Source organism: Ursus maritimus, unplaced genomic scaffold (assembly GCF_017311325.1).
Source record: "Ursus maritimus isolate PB19 unplaced genomic scaffold, ASM1731132v1 scaffold_35, whole genome shotgun sequence".
NCBI lineage: Eukaryota > Metazoa > Chordata > Mammalia > Carnivora > Ursidae > Ursus > Ursus maritimus.
In genome coordinates this window covers 17043018-17058122 of record NW_024426119.1, presented here as the reverse complement: position 1 = coordinate 17058122, position 15105 = coordinate 17043018, and the positions used below count along the sequence as shown (strand labels likewise).

Below are 15105 nucleotides of genomic sequence, written 5' to 3'. Positions count from 1 at the left end.
CAGAACATATGACTAATATAAATAGAAGTAATAATATTCAACACATCTTGTAGCTGCTTCCTTAGTTTTCTCCCACCGAAAGTATAAGTTTTGTAAGGGCAGGGTCAATGGCTGTTTGTTGTATTTTCATCACCAACTTTGTGCCTAACAAATAGAAGGTATCAATGAATACCTTTTGAATAAATGTATTTCGAATGAATAAGTGAATGTGTATTCTAGGAATAGTAGCATTTTAGTTTGGCTTGAATGAAATACTTGTTTTGAGGAATGGTGTGAGGTGTTTGAATTGTAAGGATGTTGCTTTGAATGCCTGACCAAAGAGTTTCTGTTTTATCCTGTGAGGGTTTCAGATTGGACACATGGCAGGATAAAAAATACAGGTGTTTCTTAGAAAAGGTAATTCTGGTTCCAGATATACAAGAGAATTTACAAACTGGACACAAGGAAACTATTTGAGATGGCCTGATTGCTCTAGAACATGAGCATGAACAGTGGGATAGAAGGTGGTTTAGACAGATCTTAGTTACCCTATAACAACAGCACATCGCACATGTTAAAAGATAAATTTGTTAAAATACGTTAAGTCCTGACTCTCCTACAGGTAAAAAGTAAATAGATTTTACCTCATCAGTGAAGAAATTTGTTAAGGTGTCAGAACCAGTTCTAAAGAGAATCCAAAAACAGACACAGTCATAGATCAAAATTATGGAAATTACTAAAAAAGAAACAAACCAACAAAAACAGAAAAAGACTCATAAATACAGAGAACAAACTCTTGGTTGCCAGAGGTGGGGGGTGAATGAAATAGGTGAGGGGGAATTAAGACATGCAAACTTCCGGTTACAAGATAGATGTCATGGAGATAAAGAGCACGGCGTAGGGAGTACTTCCAGTCAGTAATATTGTAATAACGTTACCTGGTAACAAATGGAAACAACAGTTATTGTGGTGAATGAGCATTGAGTAATATATACATAAACTGTTAAATCGCTATATTGTATACCTGCAACTAAAACATATGTCAACTATAATTCAGTAGCAAACATTTAAAAATAAATTTTAAAAATTATGGAAATTAATGTTCCGATGTAGATCAAACTTTTTTTTCTCCTTTGGAGCAGAGTGGTAGAGGTACTGAGAGTGGAAAACTGTTCATTCCCTCACTGAGAAGAATGTTTTTGCAGGTCTCTAGATAAGAATTATTTTACATTGTTATCGGTTACCTACAATTTATAGAGTTGTAAAATAGCTCCCATAAAATGAGAATCAGATAACCTAGAACGTTGTGTTCTAGATTAGGGGTCAGCGAACTACGGCTATCAGCCAGATATTCCCACTCCCTTTTTTTTTTTTTTTTTTGGTAAATGGGTTTTGTTAGTACATAGCCATTCTCATTCATTTACATATCAACTATGGCTTCTTTCTTGCTACAAAGGTGGAGTGCATAGTTACAGAACTGACCCTACTCCAGATAATGTGTAATTTTCCATCAAAACACAAGTTTTTCCTACACAGGTATGTGTTTCTGATAATTAAGAGAATTAAGGGGCTTTCATATGTAGCCAATGCTATATTGACCTGCTATTTCTCCAAGAGGTTTAATTAAAGTTAGTTGTTTTAAAGAACAATTTGGATATTTCTTCATAACAGCAAGCCTAATAGAAAGGACCTTAGTCTTAGGCTGAATTATTAGAAACATACTATTTAGAATAAGGAAGTTATACTGTATACCATTCTGAGCATATGCATTTCAAAACAGGCTTAGGTAAACTAAAACTGATTTGGAGAAAAACTTGCAAATAAGGTAATTTGCAACTCTAACATGGGATTGAAGGATTGAGGGCTGTCTGCTCTTAAGACTTTCATGAGAAGCATCTTCAAATATTTGAAGCATAATTTGGCTTGTTCTGTAACTTTTAAGGTTAAAACTTTGGATGACGGGTAGGAGTTAGTGATCCTGATTTTAACTCAATGTAAGAAGGAATGTTCTCATAGTATAGAGGATGGAATACTCAACTTTGATGGATAGTGACTTTCTTCTCCCTGGATGTATTCAAGCATAAGGTAGACATTCACTTTACTGAGATTTTTATAACAGAAGGATTAGGGCATATGTTGTTTGTTTGAAATAAAATACCTGAAAATATTCTTTGAATTCTGCGAGCTCTCTAGGGACAAGTAAAAGGCTTTGCAAGAGGTGTTGATGATTCACCTCAGGTTAGAGACCAGAAACTATTGACTTAGCCTATATAGTTTTATATATGTTTTAATTTTTATTCCAGTAGTACTCAGCAGACCAAATGTAGAAGCATAGATAGCAAATGTTTGACTGGATAGGTTAATGATGATAGTGATAATACAAATATACCTCGGAGGTACTGCAGGTTCAGCTCCAGATCACTGCAATAAACCAAATATCACAATGAAGTGAGTCAGGTGAATTTTTTGCTTTCCCAGTGCATATAAAGTTATGTTTACACTATAATGTAGTCTGTTAAAGTATGCAGTAGCGTTATGTCTAAAAGAACAATGTAGATATCTTAATTAAAATACTTTATTGCAAGAGCACCTGTGTGGCTCAGTTGGTTAAACATCTGACTCTTGATTTTGGCTCTGGTCATGATCTCATGATCATCAGATGGAGCCCCATGTCGGGCTCTGCACTTTGTGGGGAGTCGGCTTGAGATTCTCTCTCTCCTCTCCCCCTGACAACCCCCTACTCTTTCTCATGCATGTGCTGCCTCTCTCATGCACACACTCGCACTCTCTCTCTCTCTCTCTAAAAATAAATAAATCTTTAAAAAAAACAAAACAAACCAAAACTTTATTGCCAGGCACCTGGGTGGTATGGTCAATTGAGCATCGGACTCTTGGTTTCAGCTCAGGTTGTGATCTTGGGGTCGTGGGATTGAGCCCCACGTGGAGCTCTGCACTCAGCATGGAGTCTGCTTGAGACTCTTTCTCCCTCTCCCTCTGCCCCCCGCAAAGTAAATAAAAAATTTTTTTAAAGATTTTATTTATTTATTTGACAGAGAGAGACAGCTAGCGAGAGAGGGAACACAAGCAGGGGGAGTGGGAGAGGAAGAAGCAGGCTCATAGCGGAGGAGCCTGATGTGGGACTCAATCCCATAACGCCGGGATCATGCCCTGAGCCAAAGGCAGATGCTTAACCACTGTGCCACCCAGGCGCCCCAAATAAAATTTTTTAATCATTAAAAACAATAAAAAATACGGGTGCCTAGGTGGCTCAGTCGTCTAAGCATCTGCTTTCAGCTTGGGTCATGATCTCAGGGTCCTGGGATCGAGCCATGCATCCGGCTCTCTGCTCAGTGAGGAGTCTGCTTCTCCCTGTCACTCTCCCTCTGTGCTCTCTCTCTCTCTCTCTCTCTCTCTCTCAAAAAATAAATGAAAAATTTTTAAAAAATAAAAATAAAATAAAAATACTTTATAGCTTAAAATGCTAGCTGCCATCTGAGCTTTCAAGTGAGTCGTCATATTTTTGCTCTTGGAGGGTCTTGCCTCACTGTTGATGGCTGCTCACTGATCAGGGTGGTGGTTGCTGAAGTTGGGGTGGCTGTAGCAGTTTCTTAAAATAAGACAACAATGAAGTTTGCCTCATCGATGTCCTCTTCCTTTCACAAACAGTTTCTCTGTAGCACAAAATCCTGTTTGATAACATTTTATCTACAGTAGACCTTTCAAAATTGGAATCAATCCTCTCAACTATGTTTACTATAAGATCTAAATCCTTTGTTGCCATGTCAGCAATCTTCATAGTGTCTTCACCAGAAGTAGATTCCATCTTACGAAACCACTTTCTTTGCTCATCCATAAGAAGCAGCTCCTCATCTGTTCAAGTTTTATAATAAGATTGCAGCAGTTCAGTTGCATCTTCAGGCTCTGATTCCACTTCTCTTGCCGTTTCTACAACATCTGCAGTTAATTCCTCCACTGAAGTCTTGAACACCTCCAAGTCATCCATTAGGGTTGGACTCAACTTCTTCCAAATTCCTGTTCATGTTGATAATTTGACATCTTCCTGTGAATCACAAGTGTTCTTAACAGCATGTAGGATGGTGAATCCTTTCCAGAAGGTTTTCAAGTTGACTTTGCACAGATCCATCAGAGGAATTTCTGTCTAAGGCAGCTCTAGCCTTATGATGTGTATTTCTTTAATAATAAGACTTGAAATCAAAATTACTCTTTGATCCATGGCTGCAGAATAGATGTTTTGTGAGCAGGCACGAAAACAACAGTAATCTCATTGTACATCTGCATCAGAGCTCTTGAGTGACCAGGTTCACTGTTGATGAGCAATAATATTTTGACAGGATTCTTTTTTTTCTAAGCAACAGGTCTCAACAGTGGGCTCAAAGTATTCAGTAAACCATGTAAACTATGTAAACAGATATGCTGTCATCCAGGCTTTATTGTTGTATTTATAGAGCAGAAGCAGAGTATATTTAGCATAATTCTTAAGGGCCCAAGGATTTTCATAATGGCAAATGAGGATTGGCTTCAACTGAAAGTCACCAGCTGCATTAGCCCCTAAAAAGAGAGTCAGCCTGTCCTATGAAGCTTTGAAGTCAGGCATTGACATCTCTTCTTCAGCTATGAAAGTCCTAGATGGCATCATCTTCTAATAGGAGGCTGTTTCATTTACACTGAAAATCGGTTGTTTAGTGCAGCCCCCTTCATTACTTATCTATAATAGCCAAATCTCCTGGATAACTTGCTGCAGCTTCTCCATCAGCACTTGCTTCACTTTGCACTTTTATGTTACAGAGATGGCTTCTTTCCCTAACCTTTATGAACCAACTTCTCTAACTGAATACTTTTCTTCTGCAGCTTCCTCTACTCTCTAAGCCTTCATAGACTTGGGGAGAGTTAGGGCCTTGTTCTGGATTAGGCATTCCCTTAAGGGACTGTTGTAGTTCGCAGTAGTTTGATCTTCTATCCAGACCATTAAAACTTTCTCCCTATCAGCATTAAGGCTCTTGGGCTTTCTTACCATTCATATGTTCACTGGAATAGCACTTTAATTTCCTTCAAGAACCTTTCCTTTGTATTCATGGGCTTTGCTAACTGTTTGGTGCAAGTGGATTAGCTTTCTTCCTGTCTCCACATTTGACATGCCCTCCTCCCTAAGCTTAATCATTTCTAGCTTTTGATTTGAAGAGAGAGACCTGTGATTCTTCCTTTCACCTGAACTTTTAGAGGCCATTGTTGGATTATTAATTGACCTAATTTGAATATTGTTGTGTCTCAAGGAATAAGGAGGCTCAAGGAGAGGGAGAGAGATGGGAACGACTGGTCCGTGGAGCAGTTAGAACACACACAGCATTTACCAAATAAATTTGCCATCTTCCTGGGCATACTTCGTGGGGCCCCAAAGCAATTACAATAGTAACGTCAAAGATCACTGCTCACCGATCACCACAACAAATATTGTAGTAGTAAAGAAGTTTGAAATATCGCGAGAATTACCAAAATGTGACACAGAGACACAAAGTTAGCAAATGCTATTGCAAAAATGGTGCCTATGGACTTGCTTGGCAAAAGCTTACCACAAACCTGCAATTTGTAGAACGTGCAGTATCTGCAAAGTGCAATAAAACAAGGTACGCCTAAACATAAGGGCTATCATATATCATATGTTTATGAGTGCTAGGCATTGTGCCAAGCACCTTACAGACATTTCATGTGGTCCTTGCATATGACAGAAGTGTTGTTGCTGCTGCTGCTGTTGGTGTAACTGTTTTTCCATTTGACAACTGAGGAACCTGAAGCCTCAGAGATTATGTAGTTTATCCAATGTTTCATAGCTGGTAAATGGCTAAGGATAGAGGAATCGAAGTAGTGGTGAGATAATGGTTAAAGTAATAGACTTTGTGGGCTAGTTTTCAAAGGAAGGAAGTGAAGCCATGATTAAACTTTGGGACTGGGGAAAAGAAGTCAAGATACTGAATATCTTGAGACAAAAGAACAAGTACAATAAGTAATAAAGGAGCAATGGGTGTTGCAAGAATAGGTCATGTCAGAGTTGAATATTGGACTTAAAAATTGGCAGGAGTCAAGTGGTTTCCAGTATTTACTGCATCCTTTTGGCAATAGATTAGTTGATGGTGATGGGAGAATTTTTGGGAGTCAAGAATGTGAAAAAGACATAAAAGTGGCTATGGATCAGTGTTGAAGCTTTCTAAGAGATGATTCACTCATGAAGTAGCCTGTGAAGGGGCTGTGCTTACTGGTATTCAGTGGGTATTCAGAAAACCTTAGAATCTGAATTCTGTGATTTAGGAAGGAATATATAACCGGGGTAATAAGCCATCAGCTACCTGCAGAGTGAGCTTCTGAGTTTGGAACATAGGTAAAATAAATTGTTTTGTGGAAGGAAAATCTCATCTTAAAGTATCAGGTAGTAGGCAAGTATAATTTCCTGTTTCTGTTAAAAAGCCAGAGAAAGATGATGCAGAGGTTACTTGGCAGGGAAAAAACTTTTGGTAGTACTCAGTGCTGTTTGGGAACATTGTTTAAAAGTCAGATGATTCTTCTGGAAACTTATTTTAGGAGAAAAGAGTGTATTAAATAATGGCTGGAGATTAGACACCACCTCAGGAAAAAAATGACAGAAGAGGTGACCACAGACTGGACATTACATGACTGACTGTAAGATATTGTTGTCAATTATGGGGCCATACCAAGAACTGAGAGATAGCAGAATAAATGAAGCAAACAGTAGAATGCTGGCAGTTATTAAAGCTGGGTGAAAGGTGGGTGTCTGGGTGGCTCAGTTGGTTAAGTGTCTGCCTTCAGCTCAAGTCATAATTCCAGCATCCTGGGATTGAGCCATCCGCCTCCCTGCTCAGGGAGGAGTCTGCTCCTCCCCCCTTGAGCTCTCGCTTATTCTTTCTCGCTCTCTCTCACTAGCTCTTTCTCTCTCAAAGAAATAAAATCTTTAAAAAAAAAAAAAAAAAGCTGTGTGAAAGGTATAGGAAGGTTCATTATACTGGGGTTTTTTTTTCTATTTTTGTTTATACTTGAAAATTCCCAAAATAAAAAGCTTAACTTTTAGAAGATGTTCCAGTACAGAATGTTTCAGTTCAAAAAGTATTGCATACCTAACTGTATGCCTACTGCTGTACTGTGTTTTATGTTCGTCTTAATTGTTTTCTTCAAATGCGAGGGATTGGGAAGAGGTGGTAGTCATTTACAAGATTTGAAAGCTAGCATTAAAGGGAAAAGGAGTGGCTTCTAAGTATCAGAACTCTGCTGAAAATCTTAGGACTACATAATACCTTTTCCACAAAAGCAAAAGAGAAATGACATTTCTTTATCTCCTGTTCTTCTAATGTTGGTTAGCACCTTACATAGCAGGATTCTTTTTATTCGCAAAAGAAAGGGTTTAAAGGCACACTGGTAACTTAGCAGGAAGGCTTTCAGAGGACTGTATTTAACAAGGAAGTTTCTAACTTCACACATTCAGAAAAACTGCTCACTTAGGAAGAAGATGGACTTAGAGTATGCTTACTTACTAACCTCAGGAAAAGTTTGCTTTTCATTTTGAAAGTAGGGACTCTCTTAAGGAAAACCTATAAAAACCTAAAAGAAAGTCATTCTCATTGCATATTTGCAATTATTTAAATGCTGGATATATTAAAATGGTTTTTAATGGTTTTCATCATAGTTTTTCTATTTATACCCGAAAAGTCTTACTTTATTGATCTATACCCCATACCTTCCTACTCGATATCTTTTCATTGGCTGATGCGGGACTTGAGAGAAAATTTAAGAGAAAAATTAGTGAAAATGAAATATTAAGATGGTAAAATTTCCCTCTGCTACGGCTAATTAAAGAAGATTGGGAAATTTAAACTGCTAAGATTACCGTGTTTTACTAATTTAATAGTAGGTAGGTAGTTTCTTAAAGGTTAGGCTGATTGCGCTGGCAGCATGCATTTGATGGATGACTGTCATTATCTTCTCAAACCTGCCTGACACTTAAGTATAGAAAATGATAATTAAATTTTCAAGAGACCATGTTGAGATTATAAGATTTGGGGCTTGTAAAAGAACAAGCCTAATAGTTGGGTAGTGATAGTTGGTGTGTTTTTATTGACCTGGGGGAAGGAATGGAAACATCTCAGGTTTTCTTTTACTTTGTTTCCCCGTTCAGTCCCCCTCCCCCTCAATTAATGTATTGTCCAAAGTGTTGGTAATGACTTGGAACTATTCAGGTTGCACAAAGCATTTAATGAAATCTTGCCTTAGACAAAACACTAGAGAGGATCATAATTAATGTCTCATTTTCTGCCAGTTGCTATTGATTACTCATTCAAGATCCCTTTGTTCTCAGAATGATAACAACTGTAGTTTGCATCACTATCTAATGAGATTCTCAGGATAGAATTCTTTAACAACATGCTGATAATTGCTAACATATCCCTGGAATTTCAATGTAAGTGAATTTGCATCATAATACAATTATTTCACAAATATCAGTGTTTTACAAATTCAAAATTTGTTACAGTCTGTTTTTTAATTATTTGTAAAAAATTAACAGAAGACTGATACAGTATGAAAACCCTGCATTTGTATTTTGCCGAAGTTCCCTTTATCCTCTGAGTTTTTTGATTGTGAGAGGCTTCTTTGTCACTCTCCAGTTTCCCTGTCATAATCTCTGAAACTTGAAGTGGATTTATAGCTAAACTGTACTGTGATGTTTCTCAAGTAAAAAAACCAGTTACAAATATGGCAATACGATACTAATTTTGCTCTTAGAACAATTTTGTTTCTTCATCCACCAGGGACAAAAGAAACACGATACAGTATAAAGAACTCAGAAATTTAAACATTTTATGTTCTCTATTTTATCATGATTGTGTTTTGTACTTTTTTACCTCTTTAATTAGTACATTCCCCTTTCAAAAAGACAAATCTAGGAACAGCTGCTTGCCTTTATATATTAAAACTGTGCACCGTTTCAGGGCTATAATATAGGCATGAAATTAAAGAATTGTATAGAAAGTACACAGCAAAGGTTCCATAAGTCCATGTTAAATATTTTAAATTTTTTGTGATGTGTAACTATAACATTAGATACTATGCGTCTTATTTTTCTAGAAAACAAATCACTGATGAGTTAGTGCTTCAAAGTTCTCATCATAAAATGATACTAACAATTTTTGACATAGGGTTAATTAGGTCCTTATTTAATCGGAAGTTATGAATGGATATCAGAGTATATTTAGTACTGTGTTTGGGCCAAGCCATTTAATGGTAGAAAGCAGTTCTGAGGAAGCACGTTATGTTTATCAAGATTTCAAACACTTTTTATTTTAAGGGTAAAGAATATCCAAATTACTGCATTGTGGTTTTGAATCTTCTGGGCTACTGAGCCCCGCCATTCTTAAATACGATATTCTTCTGCATTTCCTATTAAATCGCATATAGAGTACCTTCCAAGATACTTAAGAAGTTACATCAGTAAATTATGTTGGCCACGCTCACTACTTTATTCCTCTCAGCTTTTTAGTCAGTATCACTACGAAGACTTACACTGAAAGTCTTTTCAAGTTCACATTTTAGAGTCAGGGTTTTTCAAGCACTTGAAGAGGGAGACAGAACTGTGAAAAAAAAAATATATTACATAGGCTACTAAAATTCCATACGAAATGGGGATTTTTTTCTTTTTATTTACAGGCCAAAGTTTTGTCATATTTAATTTAAAATGTGAAACTTAAAATAAATATAAAAAATGAAATGAAACTTACTGTAGTTTTTATTATAATAATCTAGGCTATATTAGTGTTCCAGGGATGAACCTTCATTGATTATTCTTCAGTAATTAGATATATTTTTCACAGTTGAGGTTCTAGATGACTATTAAAAAGATCTTTTCTAAGCGTGTGTTAAGAAATTTAGCAGTCTGTCATTTCAGAAAACTAATTCTGCCTTGAATGAGACAGCTCGGCAGAATAAAACTGCTTTGCCCAGTTCTGTACCTCTGGGATTGTGTATTCTTTTTGCCTGAGATACCTCCAGGACAAGATCAGTGGTAATCAATAATGCTTCTCATTTGTTTTTAAGCAGGCAGGAAAATCAATAATATGAGCTGATACGTAATTTTATTTTAGGGGGAAAATTAGAGTAGTTTATTATTTGTGCTTTAGTGTTCCCAAAATGTTTGAAGAATCAAATAAAAGAAAAATACATAATTTTATTAGTGGTAGAATATCAAAATGTTAGGCTTCATATAGTTTAGCCCTTGATTTTTTTTTTAGTCATTTTCCATAGTTTCATGTGGTATTATTTCCTAGATTATCAAATCCTTATGGAGAAAACGTCTTAAACTTCTTTTGTACTTCTTATAGTACTGAACAATTCATTTTAATTAATAGGATAAAATATCACCTTGTGTTCTTAAAAAGAAACCATTTCTCCTACATTTACTTTGCCTAATCATGTAAATCATGATACAGACTGAACAGGGAGACGTGGTTATTTCTGTGATTAGGACAGCTGAGTGAAGAACATCTATGGGGGTTTTGGTGTTAATATTCACTGTGGAACAAGAATACAGAATGTTTCCTAACCATATCTCCGTATCTATCTATAGTAAGGAGAAAGGTTTATCAGCACTAAAATTGATAACAAGTAAAGTTTTCTCTTAAAAACATTTGTTCTTTCCCTTCCTTTATTTCATGCGTATGTACAAAATCTACCAGTATGCGTTCTATAGATAATAGTTTTCGGGTTGTAATCCACAAAGTCATTTACAGGTCACTTCTATTTTTTCAAGTTAACAGTCTTATAAGTGGTAATTAGGTTCCTGGAGTATCGCCGAAGTCTTCTTTGTATTGAAGAAAGAGCCTCTTAAACAGACCTAGATTCAAATTAGGGTTCTACTACTTGTTATCGGTATGACATATAATTTATAATAATAAGATTACAGTAAATATTAACTGAGATGATACATTTGTAAGTATGCTAGTCAATCCTTGATATTTATTCTGATTTTCTCCAACTTTTTATTTTGAAAAATTACAAACCCACAGAAAAGTTACAAGAATAATACAGTGAATGTCCATGTGCTCTTAATGAAGTTACATCAATAGTTCACCACATTTATGCATACGCATTCCTCTTCTTTCGCTCAGTATGTGTATATATTTGTATGCTGTATGTGAGTTTATCACACAAACACACACTGCTGAATCATTTTCAGAATAAGTTGGCAGTTTTCTGTTTATTCTTGATCTCTATTGATATAGTTTGAATCTGTCACGCTCCTCTTTGGATTTAGCTTCTAATTGTCAACCCTCTCTCTAGGGGCCTGTCCATTCTCTTTCTCATTTCCAACATCCTTTCTTACCATAACCATTGGGAGTTGTAACTCGGCCAGCTTGAATTCAGGGCAGACAAGGTCTCCTGACTTAGGATAGAGTTTGTGCCCAGGAAACAGTACATAAAATGTCTTTCACCTCATTTTCATTCTTTTGTGTTCCTTACAATGTGGTAATCTGTGGGGAAAGAAAAAATGAAATTGAGTTTTTTTATTTTCACTAGGGCCTAAAACTATGCTACTCAGTTTTACTTAACCCTTACTTACTTCTCCTAGCAACCCTGTGAGCAAATTAGTAATATGCCCATAATACAAAAGGAACCTAATGCATTAATGTTAGATAATTTGCCCAAGATCATACAGCAGGTTTTGAACTCAGGGTAGCTAATTCCAAAGCCCGTGCTGTTTCTAGGACATCAAAGTTTTTGTAGACATTCTGCCTACTTTTAGGAATATAAGAAATGTATTTTCCTGGTCACGATTGAGATTATTTTATGCCTCTCTGAGTCTTTATTATAACTGTATTTAACTTCTTTGAAGAAGTAATTCACTGGCTACATTTTACTCATCTAAAAGTTTCTCTGTCTTTATCTTACAACTTAGACTTCTTCACCATTCTCCAAACTTAGTCCTTTGTCCTTCCACCAAAGCATTATACATGGGGTCAATAAACATCTTCCAAAAAGGACCAGACAGTAAATATTTTAAGCTTCGCTAACCATACATTCTCCATTGGAACTACTCACCTCTTCCCACTGTAGCATGAAAACAGCCATAGCCAATACATAAATGAATGGGTGAGACTGTGTTCCAATAAAAGTATTTTCAAAAACAGGCCCAATTTGACCTGCAGGCCTTTGTTAATTGACCCCTAGTGTAAATCATCATCTTATTTGCCCGCGAGAATTTATGTGCCAGGGAAATGTAAGGAGCACTGTTAAGAGACCTATGAATGCCCATCTCCTGTCAGGTATTTGTTAATATGTGTAAAATGTCCAGTTTCTTTTGTGCCTTCTACATGAAAATATACATGATATAATAAATACAGCAGGTGCCTCAAAGCATGCCATCCTGAAAGTAAGTTTTACACTGAGAAGGGAACATCTTAGTAAAAGACTAGTGATGTTTAGAGGAAAATTTCAAGGTACATGACCCCTGCCCTCAAACAGGGTGGTAATAATATGTACCATCTAGCATACTGTGAACCATATTCTGATTGCTATTTTAGGTATGTTGAATGTGCCTAGCATGGCAAAATAAAAAGAAAGACAAAACAGGTGTGACAATGGAAATTTCAGTGTAATGTGTGGAAGACTTGATGATTCCTGGGTCGTACTACTCACCCAAGTAACATAATCAGGAGAGTCATTGCTAATGGTCTTTATAGAAATAGAAATAATACATGTATTATGTATATTTTCTCAATTTCAGCATTTCTTCTGGAGATTATTATCTTAAGGGAAACTGTTTCTCCTTTATGTCTGATAAGCACACCTTCCTTTTCCAATCTTTTGAGGATCATATCTGTTGGAATTTGTGCAATAAACAATAATTATATCGATATTATGTAGTCTTTTCATGTACACATAAATATTGTCTGGTGCTTGAAATCTTCTTTTCCTCACTTTTCTCCTTTATAAAGGAAGATACCAACTCTGTTCAAAGAGGAATGTGCCTCTTGATGAGTCTGAAAAAATTTTCTTAATTTTAAGCATTTCTGAAAGGTGTAATGATCTTTGGTTTAGTACATTGATTACTTCATGTTTGCTACAGCATTATTGAATAGGCTTTAAAAAAAAAAAAAAAACCTGAAAAAGCAAATGAAAATGAAAAGACAGGATAGCAAAACATTAGATGCAGTGAAAGCAGTGATCAGAGGAAATTTTATAGTTGTAAATGCCTACATTAGAAAGGATCTCAAATCAGTTAACCTAACTTTATACCATAAGAACCTAAAAAAAGAAGAGCAAAGTCAACTGAAAGCCAGCAGAAGAAAGGAAATAATAAAAATTAGAGCAGAAATTTTTAAAAATAGAGAATAAAAAAACAACAGAATCAACAAAATTAAAAGTTGGGTCGTTGAAAAGATCAGAAATTGTCAAACCTTTAGTTAGATGAACTAAGAAAAAAAGATTCAAATCACTAAAATCAGAAACGAAAATAGGGAGTATTACTACCAACCTTACAAAAATAAAAAGGATTATAAAGGAATGCTATGAATGATTGTATGCTAACAAATTAGACAACCCAGATGAAATGGACAAAGTCCTGGAAATATATACCTCTGAAAACTGACTCAAGAAGAGATAGAAAATCTAAACAGAGCTAAAATAAGAGATTGAATCAGTAATAAAAATTCTTTCAAAATAGAAAAGCCTGGGACCAAGTGACTTCACTAAGGAATTCTGCCAGTTAACACCAGTCCTTCTTAAACACTCATGCTATGAGGCCAGCATTACCCTGATACAAGCCAGACAGAGATATCCCAGGGAAAAGGAAACTACAGGTCTATATCTTTTTGTATATTAATGTAAAAATCCTTCACAAAATAGTAGCAAGCTAAATCCAGCAGCATAGTAAAAGGAATATATTCCATGACCCAAGTAGGTTTTATCTCAAGAATGGAAGAATAGTTCAGCATTTGAGATCAGTGATCGTTGTGATTTATTAATAGATTCGAAGGGGAGAAAATCATTTGATCATCTCAATCAGTGCAGAAAAAAGCACCCTTTATGATAAAAACACTTAACGAATTAGGACTAGGAGGGAACTTTCTCTACTTGATAAAGGTCATTTATGAACAACCTGTAGCTGGTATCGTGCTCAATGGTAAAAGCATGAAAGCCTTTCCCACTAAGATTGCGAGCAAGATGGGACATCTGGCTGTCTCAGTCAGTAGAATGTGTGACTCTTGTTCTCAGAGTTGTGACTTTGAGCCCCATGTTGGGTGTAGAGCTTATTTTAAAAAAAAAGAAGAAGAAGAAGAAGATTGAGAACAAGACAAGGACTCTAGGGACGCCTGAGTGGCTCAGTTGGTTAGGCGTCTGCCTTTAGCTCGGGTCATGACCTGAGGACCCTGGGATCAAATCCCACATCGGACTCCTTGCTGTTTCTCTTTCTGCATACCACTCCCCCTGCTTATGCTCTCTCTCCTCTTGCTCACAAATAAATAAAATCTTTAAAAAAAAAAAAAAGACAAGGATATTCTACTTTCACCACTTATATTGAATATTTTTCTAGAAGTTCTATTTTTAGAGAGAGAGAAAGAGCAGAAGTGGTGGGAGGAGGACGGAGAGAATCTTAACTGGGCTCCAGTCCCAGCTCAGAGCATGACATGGGGCTCGATCTCACAACCCTGAGATCATGACCTAAGCTGAAATCAAGAGTCAGACGTTTAACCAGCTGAGCCAACCCAAGTGTCCTGAATGTTTTACTTGAAGTTCTAACAGAGCAATTAGGCAAGAAAAAGAAATAAAGGCATCTAAATTGGAATGAAAGAAGTAAAACTTCCCCTATTTGCAGATGGTGTGATCTTACATATACAGAATTCACAATAAAACAATAAAATACACAATAAAATTTCAGCTAAGGGCACCTGGATTGCCCAGTCAGTAATAATGGGATAATATAATAATACTAATAATATTTAATATTTAATTTATTAATTAATAGTAAATTATTAATTAAATATTATTATTATTATATAATATAATAATGGGATATTATTCAGCCCTAACAAGGAACGAAGTACTGATACAAAC

At 36.1% G+C, this 15105-nt stretch overlaps 1 protein-coding gene across 4 annotated transcripts in view; it reads left to right on the top strand.

Annotated features, from left to right (window-relative positions):
* The window catches only part of TCF12 (transcription factor 12), a 350911-nt gene that overhangs the window by 252451 nt on the left and 83355 nt on the right, over positions 1-15105 (top strand). The window contains exon 1 of one of the 4 annotated variants that reach the window (XM_040620600.1): positions 1368-1515. The exons of the other annotated variants lie outside the window; for them this stretch is intronic. The gene's annotated coding sequence lies outside the window, so the exon portion shown is untranslated. Of the gene's footprint in view, positions 1-1367; positions 1516-15105 lie in introns of those variants that run through there. 4 annotated transcript variants of the gene reach the window in all.